The 18912-nt window shown below is 43.9% G+C and overlaps 1 long non-coding RNA gene across 1 annotated transcript; it reads right to left on the reverse strand.

Annotated features, from left to right (window-relative positions):
- Window positions 1-5507: 5507 nt before the first annotated feature.
- LOC138816321 (uncharacterized) lies at window positions 5508-11264 on the reverse strand. The gene is made up of 3 exons (XR_011368619.1): window positions 11122-11264; window positions 8553-8766; window positions 5508-5622 (listed from the first exon to the last, which is right to left on the reverse strand). It is a non-coding gene; the product is annotated as an uncharacterized lncRNA (long non-coding RNA).
- Between the last annotated feature and the right edge of the window lie 7648 nt (window positions 11265-18912).

The raw sequence follows: 18912 nt of genomic DNA on the forward strand, positions 1-18912 counted from the left end.
ATGCACTGTCATTTCTGGAAGAGTGGTATCAAGGATGAGGACAGAATTCTTGTCACAAGGAAGGCAAAGTATCACAGAATAAACATTCTAGGTGGTGCATTGTTGATATTTCAGTGTCTCTGAGTAAATCTGAGTCTCATGAGTCTACAGCTTTGAGCTTCATTGATATAAGTCGAGCTTACCTGTCCTAATACATATCCTCATATAATAATAAAATTAAAGCCAGGTGCTGGTGGCTCACGCCTGTAATCCTAGCTACTTAGGAGGCTGAGATCTGATCGTGGTTCAAAGCCAGCCAAGGCAGGAAAGTCCATGGGACTCTTATTTCCAATAAACCATTCAGAAAACTGGAAGTAGGGCTGTGGCTCAAGTGGTACTTGAGCTGAAGAGCTCAGGGACAGCGCCCAGCCCCATGTCTGACAAAAAAGAAAAGAATAAAATTATAGGAAGGTTTAATAAGTGAAAAATGCTAAAGTCCCTTGCTCATCCTCCTGCTCAAAGCCATTATTTCTCAGCTCTCTCCTTTTCTCTCTGTCTCTGGCCAGTAGTGGGGTTTGAGCTCAGGACCTCATGCTTGCTAAGCAGGTGAGCTCCCGTGTGAGCCACAAGTCCAATCCTTTTAACTTTATTTTTCTAATGGTGTCTCACATTTTTTGGCAGGGTCCCTCTGGACAATCATCTTAGTTATACACATTTCATGTGGCTGCGATGATGGGTAGACACACCCAGCTGTTTTTATTTTTCAATTTGGTGCAGGTGATTAGGCCCAGGATCTTACATGTGCTAAACACACGCTCTACCACTGAACGCGCATGCCCAGCCCAGCCATTAATTGTCATGAGAGGTCGGCGTGGAGATAAAAGGATGATGGTTAAGGTCAGACGCTTCCTTCAGATCCGGAATCTGGGATTTGCTGTGTGACCTCAGGTAGATGATTCAGTTTCTTTCCCTAGACCTGGAACAATAGTATTATTTAACTGATAGGGTTGTTATGAAGATTAAAATCAGAGACTCCAGGAGAGAAGCCAGGAGTGGGGGGCGTGGTGCTCCAGAGCCTTCTTCCTGCTTATCAATGTCATTGTGCAAATCTCTTTGTGGGCCTTCGGTCAATACTGGGGTCACCAGGTAACCCAAGCTCATATGAATGCACAGGACTGGCCTGTGAGAGAGTTTGGGGGTTTTAGAGAGAGGTCCTTCCCTCACTAAAAGAAGAGGTGAGCAGTCACACCGCACACCCCAGAGCTTCCTGACTGTCATGTAGGCCCCACATGGAGAGCTCCCCACTGCTGAGACCATCTCAACCGAGGGCCAGGTCATCCTGTGTCCTGCCTCCTGCCAGGTTAGAAATCCAGAGAGTCTTCTAGAAGCTTCCAGAGGGTGCTGGAATGCTGTAAGTTCTTTTGGGCACAGCTGTGATGTCATCTACACAGGCCCCTTTGCCAGACTGTCGAAGGGAAGGTGCATTTAGGGAGAAGGATGGGGCATCAGCTGCCTCTTCCTCTTCTTCATGTGTCTTGGGGTCTTCTGGTCTCTGCACGGCTGAACTGCCAGCCCTCCCCAAGGAACAGGCAAATAGGACACTGAAAGGCAATGTGTCTTGGAGCCAGGCAAAGGGTGAGCAGACAGAGGCCTAGGAAGGTATATGGTTTCCATTGCTTACATTTAAAAATCAGCTGAGAGGGCTGGGAAGGTGGCTCAGTGGTAGAGTGTTTGCCTCGCATGCATGAGGTTCTGGGTTCAATTCCTCAGCACCACATAAGCAGAAAAAGCTGGAAGTGGTGCTGTGGCTCAAGTGGTAGAGCACTAGCCTTGAGCTGAAGAGCTGAGGGACAGCGCCCAGGCCCAGAGTTCAAGCACCAGGACAGATTAAAAAAAAATCAGTTGAGAAATCACTTTAAAAGTGATTTTTTATTTTATTTTATTTATTTATTTTGGTCTGACGTGGGGCCTGAACTCTGGGCCTGGGCACTGTCCCTCAGCTCTTCAGCTCAAGGCAAGCGCTCTACCACATGAGCCACAGCACCACTTCCAGTTTTCTAGTGGTTTATTGGAGATAAGAGTCTCATGGACTTTCCTGCCTGGGCTGGCTTTGAACCTCAATCCTCAGATCTCAGTCTCCTGAGTAGCTAGGATTACAGGCGTGAGCCACAGGTACCCGGTGAGATCTTTTAATTTTTTTGACACCATTTTATTTGTATGAATTTGGAGAAAGGAAACCATTCTCTCATTATTACTAATGAACTTGTTGAGACAGAATTAAATTACTAGTTATGATTTAGAGGAGTTCATCTATTGAATCAGGATAAATGCCTTTGCTGGGAGTGTGGGTCACACCTCTAATCCTAGCTACTCTGGTGGCAGAGATGGGAAGATTATAGTACAAAGCAAGCCAGGCAAGAATTATGAGACTCTTTTTTTTTGTTTTTTTTCCAGTTGTGGGGCTTGAACTAAGGAAGGGCCTGGGCATTGTCCCTGAGCTCTTTGGCTCAAGGCTAACATTCTAACATTTTGAGCCACAGTACCCTTTCCTATCTTTTAGTAATTAAATGGAAATAAGAGTCTCAGGAACTTTCCTGCTCAGATAGGCTCTTTGAACCTCAGTCTTCAGATCTCAGCCTCCTGAATAGCTAGGATTATAGGCATGAGCCACCAGTACCCAGCTAATTGACTCATCTCTAATTAACCAACAAAAAGCTGAAAATGGAGCTATGGCTCAAGTGGTAGAGTTCCAGCCTTGAGCAGAAAAGCTAAGGGACAGCTTCCAGGTTCTGAGTTCAAGCCCTAGTACTGGTCCACATACACACATTTACACATACACAGATACAGAGAGAGAGAGAAAGACTCATAGATGAATGAATATGTGTGCGTGTTTGTGTGTGTGTATTTTTTATGTTGATGCTACAGTCCTACTTTCAGAGATTTTCTCTGAACTTATTTACTTTCTGTACTAGGAAAACATTAGAAACAATCTAAATTCCTACCAAACGATTTGTTAAGTAAATTGTACTACATATAGACAAGGGAATATTAAGCAGCTGGTTAAGAAGATGAGAAAGCTCTAAAGGTAAATAAAAAACTATAGCCATCAATCATCTTTAGAGAAGACTTGGAAATGAGACTTTTTACACTATAACCCTTTGGAAATTTGAATCTTCTGAATATATTGCTTATTCTAAATATACATCAAATCTAAAATAATTAAACCCCTTTGTCTATGGAAAGACTTTAGTATTTATTTGGTATTTTGACAAAATATTGCTACAGCTAATGCTCTTTTGGGGCTTTCATGCTAAACATGTGTTTCTGGAGAATGCCAAAGAAGGTGGGCCTCTTCTAAATGTGTAATTTTCATAACATGACACACACATGATTGTTACTACAGATTCGATGTCAGAAGGGAGCTGAGCATAATGGTACATGCCTGTAACCTCAATACCAGAGAGGCAGAGGCTGGAGGATTTTGAGTTGGGGGTCAGCCTGGGCTATATAGGAAGAACCTGTTTTGAAGGGAAAAAAAAAACATAAAACAATTTATATTTAAAAAAAGACCAGGGGCTGGGAAGGTGGCTCAGTGGTAGAGCGCTTGCCTTGCATGCATGAGGCCCTGGGTTCGATTCCTCAGCGCCACATAAGCAAAAAGAAAAAAGCCGGAAGTGGCACTGTGGCTCAAGTGGTAGAGCGCTAGCCTTGAGCTTAAGAGCTGAGGGACAGCGCCCAGGCCCAGAGTTCAGGCCCTACGACTGGACCCCCTCCCCCCCCCCAAAAAAAAGACCAGGGGTCTGGGAAGGTGGCTCAGTGGTAGAGTGCTTGCCTTGCATGCATGAGGCCCTGGGTTTGATTCTTTAGTACCACATAAGCAGAAAAGGCTGGAAGTGGTGCTGTGGCTCAAGTGGTAGAGCACTAGCCTTGAGCTGAAGAGCTGAGGGACAGCGCTCAGGCCCAGAGTTCAGGTCCCACGACCGACCAAAAAAAAAAAAAAAAAACTTAAAAAACAAAGACAAGGAAGGGAATAAAGGAAACCAAATGAGAAGAAAGGAACAGGCAGAAGGGAGAGCAATTGCATCATATTCCCCATTTCACATTGAGATTCTCTTTGCCAGAGGATTGGGCTTCGAAGGCCAGACAATCATGTGAAAAAATTAATTTGAAAAACTAAAGCCATTTAAAAAACAAGCTGATTTGCCCTTTAGAATTTAAACCATCCCTTGAAGGAAAGGTTTCCTAGCTGCTGCTTAGAGACAGATCTTTCTGGAGCAACCAAATGGTGACCTGTTTCTTTTGGAACACGGTTGAGATGTCTCAGATGTGCCTGACATGTGGCTGGGATGTAAAGGTGTCTGCGCTGCACAGCTCCACTTCCCTTCAGGAAGGGATGAGGAGGAAGGGAAGGACGGAGGGATGCATGGACAGATGGACGGATGGATGGATGGAGGGACAGATGGGTGGATGGGTGGATGGATGAACAGATGGAGAAATGGATGGATGGATGGATGGTTGGATGGGTGAATGGACAGATGGATGGATGGTTGGATGGATAGATGGATGGATGGACAGACAGATGGAGAAATGGATGGATCTCTAGTGCCTTAGAGCTCCAGAACTCTTAGAGAAAGACAAGATTGCTGCAATGGAGGTCTAGTGACTTTCCAAAATCCTTAGCAATCCCATTACAAAGAAAGGCTACAGAAATTCAAAATTTTTTATTTTAATATTTTTGGTCAGTCATGGGGCTTGAACTCTGGGCCTGAGCACTGTCCCTGCGCTCTTCAGATCAAGGTGAGCACTCTACCACTTGAGCCACAGTGCCACTTCCGGTTGTCAGGTGGTTTACTGGAGATAAGAGTCTCACGGATTTTCCTGCCCAGGCTGGCTTTGAACCATGATCCTCAGATCTCAGCCTCCTGAGTAGCTAGGATTGCAGGCGTGAGCCACCAGTGCCCGGCAAGATTTTTTTTTTAACTAGCAGGCACTTTCCCCAAAACTGGCAGCATCTGACTTTGACTTTTGTCTTGTTCTTCTTCATTTAAGAGGTATTCTGCAGTTTCCTGAAAAGTTTGTTGTTGTTGTTTTATTTCATTTCATTATTTTATTGTAATTTTTGCCAAGCAGACCATAAGGACAGAATGGATCACCTCTCTTCTTAAACCTGGGGTGGGAGGTAGAGTTTTGAAGCAAACATCAGTTGTTATCAAGCCAGTTTAAAAAAAAAAAACAACAAAAAAGATTCAATCTGATAATTACCAAGATGAGTCATCATTAGCCACAGAGTCCTGGGGTCAAACTCAGTGCTCTGTGGTTTTCTGCTGCAGTCCTCCCAGCTAGAAAGACAATGGGGACTCAGCCTGGCTCTCCTCTCTAGCCACTTACCACTACAAGGTAAAGGTTTCTTTTAAGGAATTAAAAGAGAGACACAGTTACCTGCCAGCCAGCCAGTGGTTCTCAGCAGGATCCTGGGAAATATTTCAGCACACAGGCTTGCAGAGCAGAGCAGGCCTTAGAACCCAGAGTTTGTTCTTCAACTTTCTTTAAAGACTTCAACATGTCTTTCACCCAGGAGGGTCACTGGCAGAGGACTTCCCGGCCACAAGGCAGCCTGTCCCTGTCTAGACTGATTAAGGAAGTCTGTGGAGAAAAGAAGGCACTGCAAAGAATTCTTCCCTCTACAGGTTGACCCGTTGTAACAATGAGATGTACAAAACACTGTTGAAAATGAACTTTACAGCTTCAATGGGGGGGGGGGGGCGGGGGTGTCATTGTGAATGTGGGAGGGAAGGGATGGTAGGGGAAAACAAAGTAGGACAACAATGCTCAATAGGAAATGTACTCATCACCTTGCTTGTGTAGCTGTAACCCCTCTGTACAGCATTTTTACAATAAAGTACAAAAAAAGAGAAAGAATTCTTCCCTCTACTTTCAGACGTGCATACTCCCTAAGACAGTTGGGCAGCATATTCCTAGTTTTAGAAGCACGGATAGAGCAGACTTGTGGATGGTTATATAATCCACTCACTGTGAGGCTGACTTCAGATATTCTATCCCATCAGTCAACTAACCAACCAACCACCAAGCATGTTTATTTGAATGCAGAAACTACAGGCAGAGAATTTGACTGATTCGACACCAGTCATTTCTCTTTGAAGTCCTATTTAATCTTGAGAATCTCCATTTCCTCTGAAAACTGGCAGAGAACCATCTCCCCCTCCACGTCCAGGGTGACCCATCTTGAGAGGTTTCCTCATGCGATCACCCTCCTGTCCAGTGCAGGGACGGAGGTCTGTCATGCCCATTTGACAACCAAGAAAGCTGAGAGACTGAGCGATGGAGAGCATGTCTACGGTGAGTCCCGAGTCCGGGGCAGGCGGAGAGGAAGCACACAGAGTCCCTGGCAGCGCCCCAGCCCCCCCCCCCCCCCCGCCTTGCCTCTTCTGTTTGAACTTCCTTAAAATAGGACTTTCAAGAATCATGATGAATAGATTGAAACTCCCAGTGCTTTATTATTAATCGTGACCTGGTAACTGGAGAGATTAATGTTCATGGACTTAGTGCCCAGTGTCATTCATTTATTAGATGTTCCGCCTACAAAGGACTGTTCTTATTTTTCACTGATTGTAACTGGAACTAGAGGAGATTCCAGAACCCAAGGGAAGAGGGGGAGGGAACTGTGGACCTTTGGCCTCTCAGTGAATGGAGCTCCCCCTGGTTAGGAAGTCCCAAGGTCTGTGTCTGAGGACCTGGGGGTTCCACTTTCCCACCTTGCGGTCAGTCCTCTGTCTGGCCCTGGACTCTTCTCCATCCTCCAACCACCATTTTGTGTATATGTACCAGTCCTGGGGCTTGAACTTAGGGCCTTGGTGCTGTCCCTGAGCTTTTTTGCTCAAGGATAGCACCCTACTACTTGAGCCACAGCTCTACTTTCAGCTACTTTTGTGGTGCTTCATTGGCGATAAGAATTACATGGACTTTTCCTGTCTGGGCTAGTTTCAAACTGCAATCCCTGCATCTCAGCCTCCTGAATAGCTAGGATTATCGGCCTGAGCCACCAGCCTCTGGGCACCCCATTCACCTTTATCCTTCAAAATCTCTTATCTTCTAGGTTCCTCTGCAGAACACCTCCCTGTTTCCCCCACCCCACCCCTCACCCCTAGTCTCTCTCTCTTTGAAGTCCTATCTAACACCATCTTCCTGTAGCACTTGTTTACTAGCCTTATGCCCTTTAGATTATAAATCATTTGGGGCAGGGACCATTTTACTCACCTTTGTCTGATCTAAGATGGCAAATACTTATTCTAGGCATGAGCAAACATTTTTCCCCAAAGGACCAGTTAACAAATGTTTTAGTCTTCACTGGCCAGGAAGAAGGATCTCTGTTGATTCCTTCCTTTCCTTGCTTTTTGGTTTTGTCTTGTTTTAATAATGTGTGTGTGTGCACACGTGCGTGCACGCCTGTATTAAAGCTTGAACTCAGGATCTTGAACTCCACTTGGCTTTTTCACTCAAGGCTGGCACTACACCATGTTGAACCACAGTTCCACTTCTGGTCTTTTTGCTTGTTAATTGGTGATAGGAATTTCACAGACTTTTCTGGCTGGCTGTAAAGTGTAATCCTCAGATCTCAGCCTCCTGAGAAACTAAGATTACAGGCATGAGCCACCAGCCCCAAATTTATGTAATCCTTTAAAAAATATTCTCATTTTCCATTCTCCCTTTCCAAATCAGCAGGGGGCTAGATTTTCTAATATTTTTTTTTTGGGGGGGGGAATAGTTGCAACATGTTAAGTCTATATACTCAATGTTTGAAAGAATCTTCTCTTGAAATTACAATATATATATATATGTATTGTTTAAAAAATAACCCAGACGGTAAAAGTATGAATGAACTGCAGCATTTATGTCTATGGAATTATGAGCTGGCAAATCCATGCAGATATCCTTTTGCGTCATCAAAGGGCCAAATTCCATCAGCTTCACAAAGATTCTTTGAGGCTAATGAGGTCTCGTGGCCCGTTTTAGGAAATGGAACCATAAAACTAGTTCTGCAGCATTGATAGGATTGTTGTTTTAAGGTGTTGCAAAATGCTTCGTGGGTCCCGTGTCAATTATGGCTCCGAAGCAGGAACTTGGTCAGGCTGATATTTGTTCACCACTGGAACCTGAGACAGCCAAAGAAATGGCCCCTTCAAAGTCTCCCTAACCTGATTTATGTCAGTGTCCACACAATCCCATCCCCACCCCCTCCTGACTGCAAAGTCATAAGCATTAAATGTTTAGTCATTTCCTGTATCACGAGATCCGAACTCTCCCCTATTAGCAAACCTGACTGAGTTACAGTTCAAACAGCCCGTTTCCATATTAGCGGCTGTTAGGCGGGGTGCTATAGGGAGGCCTCGCAGAACACCTGATGTTAATGCACTCCAGGTGGGTTTCCGCAGAAGACCCAGCTGAGAACCCAGGTCCCACCAGGGGTCATGGTGCTGCTGATCATTTAGTGCAACTAAAATGGTCAGAAAGATGTCACATCTGCAAAGGCTCAGAGCTATGGCTCTGACACCTACCTGTGTGTGAGCGAGCACGTCGGGATTCCATTAGCATCTTGAAGCTTGTCTGTCTCAGTGGTAAACTTACATCACGGGTGCTTGTTCTGCACACTTGAAAGTCAGATAGGCAGGTATATCACACTCCAAACCCCAACAGCAGCAACAAACACAGCATATTGATTGCTCCTCTTCTCAAGCAAGCCCTGGTGTTTCAAATGAATACTTCCGTAAACTAAATAAAAAACCATGAAAGCCGAAAATGGTAAGGAAGTTATAAAATTATCTTGCTGAAATACTCTTCAAAATTGGAGTCATTTAACACTTAATAAAAATACATGGTCTAGCTGGGTGCTGCTGGCTCACACCTGTTATCCTAGCTACTGAGGAGGCTGAGATCTGAGGATCACAGTTTGAAGCCAGCCTGGGCAGGAAAGCCCATGAGACTATTATCTCCAGTTAACCACCACAAAGCCGGAAATAGAGCTATGGCTCAGATGGTAAAGTGCTAGCCCTAAGGAAAACAAATACAAAAACAAAAACTAAGAAACAGTGCCTAGGCCCTGAGTTCAAGCCCCAGGACTGGCGCAAATAAAATGGCCTGGTCCTATGAAAGTAAGTAGATTTCTGCTGTTTGTGTGTGTTTCTGTTGGTCCTGGGTCTTGAACTCAGTGCCTAGGTGCTATCTCTGAGCTTTTAGGCTCAATGCTATACACATACACATATGTTTTAAATTCTTAGCCCGAATTCAAAGTCTATTACATTGAATCATATAAAATCACTACTTATTCAAGGAAAATATCAAATGTTAGCAATTTCATAAATAGTCATTTGTCTCCTGTCAGCCCATTTCCAATCCTTCCATTGGCCTTGGGTAAATGGGCAAGTTAGGAAAGACAAATCTTCTTCCAGAGTAATAGGGCCCAGGCCCTAGTGGCTCATCCATATAATCCTAGCTACTCAAGAGGCTGAGATCTTAGGATCACAGTTTGAAGCCAGCCCAGGCAGGAAACTCCATGAGACTCTTATCTCCAATAAACTACCCTAAAAAGCAGGAAAGTGGTACTGTGGTTCAAGTGATCATGCTAGCTCGCCTTGAACAAAAGAAGCTCAGGGACAAGACCCAGGCCTAGAGTTCAAGGCTCAGGACTGGCAAAACAAAACAAAACAAGAAGCATAATAATAGGGTAAGAGACAAAACTAGATACAGACATAAAAAGAATGGCAGATAATAGACATACAGATGATAGATTGTAGATAGATAAATACTGACAGATAATGGATCACAGTATGTGATAGAATTTCTGCTCCAGGTACTGAACAATCATAGGAGAGTCTTTTCTCCTTTCCAATCTTTTGATAGCAACAATAGACACTTTTTCAAAGTCAATACTGTTAGTTTCTTTTGTCATTGTTGTTGTTAGTCATTGGGCTTGAACTCTGGGCCTGGGCTCTGTCCCTTAGCTCTTCAGCTCAAGGTTCTCTACCACTTGAGCCACAGCACCACTTCCTGTTTTCTGGTGGTTCATTGGAGATCAGAGTCTCACGAATGTTCCTGCCTGGGCTGGCTTTGAATTGCAATCCTCAGATCTCAGCCTCCTGAGTAGCTAGGATGACAGGCGTGAGCCACCAGCACCCAGAAATACTGTTAGTTTCTTTAATCTGCTCCATGTCAGGGGTTTTGAAGGCCTCTATGGGGTCCCTTTATATGCTGATCATAATGATAATAGTAGCTACCAGTTACTAAACCCTTACCAAGTGCCAAGGTTCAGAACAAAGTCTTCACATTTAAAAAAAAAATCTTCAAAATTCGTATGTTCTCTGTCTTACAGACAAACTTTTGAGACAGCAAGACTGAAAAACCTGGATTTGAACTGGTGTGGTTTGATTAAATGTACAAAGAACAGAAGAAATTGTAAGAGAGATGGAGAAAATTTTGACCCAATCATTCTGATGAACATCCTGATAGCAACTGAATGTAGAATTTGGTATATCTGAATCTAGAAATCTCAATGGATATGGTTTACTGGCCATTTGTACTTCTCATCTTTAATTTTGAATTTTAAAATCCTACTTTGGGGCAGGATTTAGATAACCTCTGAGGATTTCATTATCTCTATCTAGAGTCCTGGAGATGGCCGCTGACACCTGACTTCTTGCAGATGATGACCTACAAAGCGTGAAAAGCTATTTCAAAACTAGAACCACCCTGGTTATTGTGCCGCTCTTTCTCATTTTTAAGTTTATGGTAGCAGATGGGCAAGGGAAGTCGAAGGGATCGATAGAAAACATTGTCACAGAACTATGATCATACTCCAACAAAACGCTTGTTAAGGCTTGGCTCTCAACTTTACGGTGCTGAAGGAGGTACGGTTTTCAGCGGTAACAAGAGGCTGCTGGCTGCTGGGGGCACCAGTGTGGGGAAGGGATACATGTCTTTTCCTGAGGCATAGACTAGTTGTCCTGAGAGTGGGTTGTTACAAAGTGGGCCTGGGACCTCTCCTCACACTAGTGCACACTTAACTCTCTCCACACACTGGATAGCCACTTCCATTTTTCCACCATCCATGCCGCAGTATGTGGTACTCACCAGAAGCTCAGATTTCTGGAGCTGTGAACCAACATCAACCTCTTTTCTTCATACATCACCCAGCATCTGGTATTTTGTAATAGCAAGAGCAAAAGGACTACACAGGTTGAAATGGGTATGACAGATGTTTTTAGTTACTTTCCAAGATCTGTTCTGCTCAACTAAAAAAAAAAAATAATGACAATCTTTTGCTGGGCACTGGTGGCTCACACTAGCTAATTGGGAAGCTGAGATCTAAGGATGTCAGTTCAAAGCCAGCCCAGGCAGACAAATTTGAAAGACTCATCACCAATTAACTGGCAAAATGCCAGAAGTGGGGCTGTGGCTCAAATGGTAGAGAACCAGCCTTGAGTGAAAAAGCTAAGAAAGTGAGACCCCAATGCCAGCACTAAATAAATAAGTAAAAAGAAAAGAATCTTTTGCTGAAAAGGTACATTTTAAAAAGATACGTAGTCAGGTGCTGGCGGCTCATGCCTGTAACCCTAACTATTCAGGAGGCTGAGATCTGAAGATCGCAGTTCAAAGCCAGCCCAGGAAGAAAAGTCCCCATGGAACTCTTATCTTCAATTAACCACTCAAAAACCAGAAGTAGCGCTGTGGTTCAACGTGATAGAGCGCTAGCCTTGAGCACAAAGAGGCTCAGGGACAGCACCCAGGCCCTGAGTTCAAGCCCCACAACTGACAAAAACCAAAACCTAAGCAGAAGATATGTGGAGCCAGGGACCCATGGCTCATGTCTATAGTCTAAGCTATGCATGGGGCTGAGAAGTAAGGATTGTAGTTCAAAGATAGCCCAGTCAGGAAAGTCTGTAAGATTCTTAGCTCCAATTAACCACTAAAATGTTGGAAGTGGAGCTGTGGTTCAAGTGGTAGAGTGCTAACCTTGAGCAAAAAAGTTCAGGGGCAGGTCCCAGGCCCTGAATTCAAGCCCCAGGACTGGCACCTCTCCCCCCCAATGTAGTAATTCATAAATGCTCATAGTAATTCATAAATGCTCATAAGGAGCTTCTGACAAAATCTAATCAGCCACTAGAAAGTGATTTAGGCCTCCTGAGATTACCCATGAGTCACTAGTATAACTAGACAGTCTTGTCTTAATTCGTCAAGCTTTAGAATTATCCAAAGGAGGGGGGAAAAGAGCTGATTTTTTTTTTTCTTAAGTGATAGCAAACGACATCTTTGAAGACAGTCGAATATGGGTTGGCAAGGCAAAAAGTCAAACAGCCCATCAAAACAAGGGAAGCAAACTGTGACTAAAATAAAAGTGATGATAGGTTCATCGAATTGAAACACGCAAGTCCATGTGAATGAATTCAAGAAGGTTCTCCTGAGAGCTTCCGATCATTTCTCACCCGTTTCTCTTCTCGCCAGTTTTTCTTCTGATAATTTTTTTTCTTTTTTCTTTTTTTTTTTTTGTCAGTCATGGGGCTTGAATTCTGGGCCTGGGCGCTGTCCCTGAGCTCTTCAGCTCAAGGTGAGCACTCTACCACTTGAGCCACAATGCCACTTCTGGCTTTTTGATGGTTGATTGGAGATTAGATTTTCATGGACTTTCCTGCCCAGGCTGGCTTTGAACTGCGATCCTCAGATCTGAGCATCCTGAGTTGTTAGGATTACAGACGTGAGCCACTGGTGTCCAGCTTTCTGATAATTTCTTACCAGTTGTTAGCTAGGCCAAATGATTTTAAACAAACAGTCTGGATGAGTGGAATTAAGGTCCTAATTTGAAAAAAAGAAAAAGAAAAATTATTAGTAAGCAGATGATGACTTAAAACCTAATCATAAAGCGATGATTGTGGATACTGCCAAATTTTCAATGCCCAGCTGGCATTGGCTATTCTTGGTCTCTCCTCTGGGTTTCCATCTTACGGCTCTGCAGAACTATTGTCCTGTTATCTTGATTCAACTTTCAACTAGAACTGAGGCTGGATATGGTGCCATGGTCCAACAGGAACATCAGACCCGAGAAGAAAGAGGAGTCTGAGGACCCATTCCTGGAGTCCCAGGACTTGCCCTGTACAATTAGACTCTGTTCTCCACAAGCACTTTTCATGAAAACCTTCTATGACCACGATTTTAAACACTTTTTCTCTAAGTGGCTTTTCTTGCTTAGCTAGTTTCCCAAAGCACATAATTGATCTGTGAGAAAAACAGACGACTAATGAGTGAGCGCTGGGAATAGACTTCTGGGTATCCAAGGAACAACTTATCATACAAATAAGTTGGAACAATGACTCCAGCTGGGAAAAGAACAGAGTTAGAACAAGCAGTTGCCGGGGCACTAATTTACCCAGGGTAGCAAACTCTCCCAGGGGATTCTGGGGGAGCAAATCAACCTTTGAATTTAGATAGGACCCACTTCGCTGGGGTAGTTGAGTCTGTAGATCAGATACTCATGGGGAGACGTTATACAGCCATTCCACTGGGCTCCATGGGCAAGGCAAGTGTGTAGCAAGACTTCAATGTGCAATTCAATGCTTTCCCGTCACAGTGGACAACACGGGCTACAAGCCAGGCTGACTTTCTCCTCCTCTGTCAACTCAGCACAGGCTGCTGACTGTAGACCCAACCGCAACTGCCAGAGAGTAATGGTTCATCTCTGCTCTGGCTGCTAGGAAGCTTGTCCCCTGCCCATATGGCCTGCAACCAAGTCTGGCTACTGGAACTATGAGCGTGTGTGTGTGTGTGTGTGTGTGTGTGTGTGTGTGTGTGTGTGTGTGTGTGTGTGTGTGTGTGTGTGTGTGTGTGTGTGTGTGTGTGTGTGTGTGTGTGTGTGTGTGTGTGTGTGTGTGTGTGTGTGTGTGTGTGTGTGTGTGTGTACCTGTCTGAGCTTTCCCCAGTCCCCATCATATAAAAATGCAGTCTTCGTCATTCTTCTTCCCATGTTGACATTTAAAATAGCAGTTGCCTTTTTCATTTCTGTCTGTGAGCGTGCGTGTGTGTGTGTGTGTGTGTGTGTGTGTGTGTGTGTGTGTGTGTGTGTGTGTGTGTGTATCTGGCAGGTCATATTTTATTCTTTCCTCAAACTCCACTTTATTTTATTCTTAGACAGGTCATTTATTTATTTTTTATTTACTTGTTAATTTATACTAGTACTAGGGTTTGAACTCAGGGCCTAGGTTCGGTTCTATCCCTTAGCATTTTCACTCAAGATTGGCTATAGCTCTACTGCTGACTTTTTGCTGGTTAACTAGAGATAAGAAAAAAAAGATATAATATATAACATGTATAATATATACATGCATGATCTATATCATATATGTATATAATGTATTATATTATATGTATATATTTTTTTGGGGGGGGGTCCTGTCATGGGGCCTGAACTCTGGGCCTGGGCGCTATCCCTCAGCTCTTCAGCTCAAGGCTAGCGCTCTACCACTTGAGCCACAGCGCCACTTCCGGCTTTTTTCTTTTTGCTTATGTGGTGCTGAGGAATTGAACCCAGGGCCTCTGGCATGCAAGGCAAGCACTGTACCACTGAGCCACCTTCCCAGCCCCCTATATGTATATATTGTATGATGTTATATACATAGATTAATGTATGTGTCCATATATTTATGTGTATATATTTGACATATGTTATGCATACAAATTTTGCATATGTATATAATGTATGTACATATATTATATATATGTGGAGATACTATTTTTTTCTTTTGGGTATAAATGTGTGTGCTGGTACTGGGGCTTAAACTCAGGGCTTGGGCACACTGTCCCTTTTTCCGTACAAGGTGAGTGCTCTACCACCACTTAAATGACAATTCTATTTCTAGCTTTTTGGTAGTTACTTGGAGATAAGAATCTCATGGACTTTCTTGCCCCGGCCAGTTTCAAACTGCGATCCTCAGATCTCAGCCTCCAGAACAGCTAGGATTGCAGCTCAGTCTACTGGAACCAGACTGGCATTCTATATGTTTTATTATTATTTTATATGTTTTAAAAGGCACAGTGGGTCCCAGCGTTGACGGACAGTTTCTGTAGGTAGCAATGAGCAGAGCTTGCACAGCTCATGGCTGTTTTGAACATACCGCTGGCTCTCTTCACTGGCAGTTGTCTCTGACTCTCCCTAGGAAGGGGATGGCTCCACCTCTCAGGAGCACCCTGATGACCCCGGGAGATCCCCCCAGGACCCTGGTTCCCAGCTCCCTAAGCAGAGGGGCGGAAGTCGAGGGGGGTAACCCCAGGCTGTATAATTCTCCGTGGCTTTCACAATCCTCAGCTTTGTTAATCTTCAGAGAAATCCTGAAGGGAGGAAGGCTGCCTGTTTATTTAACAGATGAGGAGATGAAGGCTCTGAGATTACAGGACGCACTTCAGCAATTAAAACGGAACACCTGAGACACAGTCCACTTCTAGCTCTGGAAATCTGTCTCGACTCAGGTGTGGCGTTAGATAGCTCTAACAAGAATCCTACCTTTCTCCTCACCCTAACCCTGAATCTGTGGGGGAAGCAGGGAAAACGTCCCTTCCGTTGCCAAGTTGGGGTTGACACCAGGCTGAATACACTGTTACCCCCATGGATTGGAGTTTGAACGTGAATGAAAACCAGTGATTGACAGAGAAGGTTACCAGATCCAGACAAAGTTGGGTTGAACCAGCTCTGCCTTGCTTGGGTGGGGTGTTTACCAGCACTGCTAAGCCAGGTGGTTCCACACTGAACATATGCTCAACCTTTTAGTAAAGGCCATGGTCTTATTTAAAAATAAAATACCCAGAATTTCTATGATGAGCTTTCCCCAGTCCCCATCATATAAAAATGCAGTCTTTTCGTCACTCTTCTTCCCATGTTGACATTTAAAATACCAATTGCCTATTTCATTTCATTACTTTAGAAAGAACACTATGCAGTAAGGAGGAAAGACTCCCATTTGGAATTCAATACAAAGGGTCTCATTTGGAAGACTAGGTCTCTACCCTGGCTTAACTCAACTGTGTGGTTTGGGGCCCATTTTCAACTTCTCAGGACCTATTTCTGCCCAAGATACCTTATCTAAGCGTTGAGATCTCTTCTAACTCTCAAGTTCTATGATTCGTTTCTAACTTAGGTTTCTCTTATACAGTGCTTATCAATGGTCCTCTGGAATTTTAATTCATTCTTGTTAGTCTATTTTAATTTCTGTGGGATAATATTCCTATAATTGCACTCTGATTTCTAGGAACAGGACCCCATTCCTGCTGAACTGCATTGCCTTTATCTGTGTGACCTGCCTGTTACCTCATTCTGACAGGGGTTACAGGTATCAGTTTGCTACCAGCTGCATCACTTAGGATGAGAAAAGTCAACTGAAACTCTCCTAAACAATAGAAAAGATCTAATGACTCATAGCTAGAAGTTAAGAAGTAGTGTAGGCCTATGCAAGGTCTGATTAGGGTTTATTTGTTTTTTTTTATAATCTTTTTCTCTGTGATTGTGTGAACACTACCAGTTGGTGTTGGGAAGACAACAAAAGATAACTGTAGTTTAGCACCTCTAATCCCTCCCCAATAGAGGTTAGACAAAGAACATACTATTGTCTGTTTTGCTTTAGGAGCAAGAAATTTTCCCTGGAGTCTTCAGCAAACTACCTTGTGGGTCTCAATAACCTAAACCAATGAGGAGCATTGAACTGTCATGAATTGAACCAATCACTGTGACTGGGGGACTGCTGTACTATCGAACTTAGTCCTGGGTATCTGAACCAATCAGCAGCAGGGGTGGAGCAACTGTGACAAGCTTTCACCAATCAAAGTCTACCCCTGAACTCACCCATCAAAGTCTCTTTTTGAACTCAACCAATCACAGTCTACCACTGAACTGAGGTCCAGTCCCTCAACTACATAATATTTCAAAATGGTGGCAGAGAGAGTATTTGGAATCCACCTTATGGTTCCATTGCACCTTACCCAACTCAAAAAATTAATCTCTGGGGCAGAAATTGCATGTTGTAATCCATAGTATATCGGGTATTCAGCTAATGTTTGTGAAATTGAATGGAATGGCCCTGAACTTCAGATAGTGATGAAGAAAGACCCGAAAACCAAAACAACCTGTAACGCTCAGTCCTCTTTTCTCTTCCTCTCCATTCTGTTCTCGTCATGGCTGTGGCTCCTGCTCCCTAACTTTCCCCACTATTTATATTTTACCCCTCTTATTTTTAGCCATAAGTTCTACATAGTCTGAAGATAACCAAATATTTCCTGAATAATAAGTCTCTGAATATGCATATTCTCTAAATATGAATATAAGCCTATTTGCAAATCTAGCACTTACATTTAGAGTGTTGTTGGCAGGACTCTGAAAATCTTTTTTTTTTTTTTAATGGAAAAAACTGTATGACAGAAGGCTTTGTTTTCCACGAAGCAGAACCAACTTTATGATTCTGGTGATTCTGATACTTCTACCAGATACTTGTTAGATAAATAAATATTGTCAGAGTCTATCCCGGAACTCTTGATTATATATTCTTCTGCCACAGAATTTGAACTTGGAACTGACAAGTTCACCTCAGAGAAAAGAAAAGTTTGCAGAAGTTGGAGAGTAGTTTAAAAAAACCATCCAGGATTGCGTCCCTGGACTGATTCAGCCCTTCTCCTCCAGTCTAGTCCTGTTCACGCTGAAGCTGCCAGGGCACTGGGCCTTGTCTGCAGTTGGCATTCATAAAGTGCAAGGAATAGGAAACCTGTTAAAAAAAAATACAGGGCTGGGAAGGTGGCTCAGTGGTAGAGGGCTTGCCTAGCATGCACGAAGCCCTGGATTCCATTCCTCAGTACCATATAAACAGAAAAAGCCAGAAGTGATGCTGTGGCTCAAGTGCTAGCCTTGAGCAAAAGAAGCTCAGGGACAGTGCCCAGGCCCTAAGTTCAAGCCCCAGGACTGGCAAAAAAAAAAAAAAAGAAGATCACAGGCAAGATCAGGACTATTCTTGAGGGCAGGATCACTACACAGCCGGACCTTGCAGCTCAGGCCTGTGGAAGCCAAGTCCTCACATGCCCTCAGTGTCAAGTTCATTGTTGTGAGATCCAGCCTCTGCCCTGGAGGAGGGGATGTAAACCGGGAACTGCTGGAATGTGATGAAATCTGAGCAAGTGTGGACTGAGCACGGGACACCGTGAGGAGAGAGAGAGGGACATCACCCAAGAGCCACTGCCCAAGTCCATGATGGCTGATGGATGACCACATAAAATACAACCTAGACATTATTTGTTTTGGAGTAGGATCTTGCTTTTTGCTCTGCAGGCCTGGATCTCCATCCTCCTATTTATGCTTCTTTTGCATAGCTGGATGACAGGCATGCACCACCACACCAAGCTTTTTACTAGTTGCGCTGGAGTGTCATGAACTTTTTTCCCAAAGTAGTCTCAAACTGTGAGTCTCCCCATTTCAGCCTCCCAAGCAGCAAGGATTATAAGCATGAGTTACTCTCCCCAGTCCAGTCTGGTGCTGAGATTTAACAGAAGGAAAGAGAGAGCACTTCAACAATTCACATTAAGTGAGGAGGGTATAGAGGTTTGAAGACAATGTAAGTAACCCCTTAAAGAGGACTGTGGTCAGCATATTCCCTAGTGGACAGCTGAGCAGGAACACTCCTCTCTTATATGGTGCGGGGGAGGGAGGGATGCAAGGCATGGTTACTCAGAGGCTTCTGGGCCTTGGTTTTTCCCTAGGGGACTAGCCGGTTGTCCATGAAGATCTGCAGATTTGATAACAATGGACTATTTAGAGGAAGTAAGAGACCCAAACTGTACCCATGTCCTGAGGTCTCTTTAGACAGGCTTTCAGTGTGAAGAAAACAGGAGCCCTTAACGTTA

Source organism: Dipodomys merriami, unplaced genomic scaffold, assembly GCF_024711535.1.
Source record: "Dipodomys merriami isolate MVZ:Mamm:240054 unplaced genomic scaffold, mDipMer1.0.p SCAF_690, whole genome shotgun sequence".
In the NCBI taxonomy this organism is placed as follows: Eukaryota; Metazoa; Chordata; class Mammalia; order Rodentia; family Heteromyidae; genus Dipodomys; species Dipodomys merriami.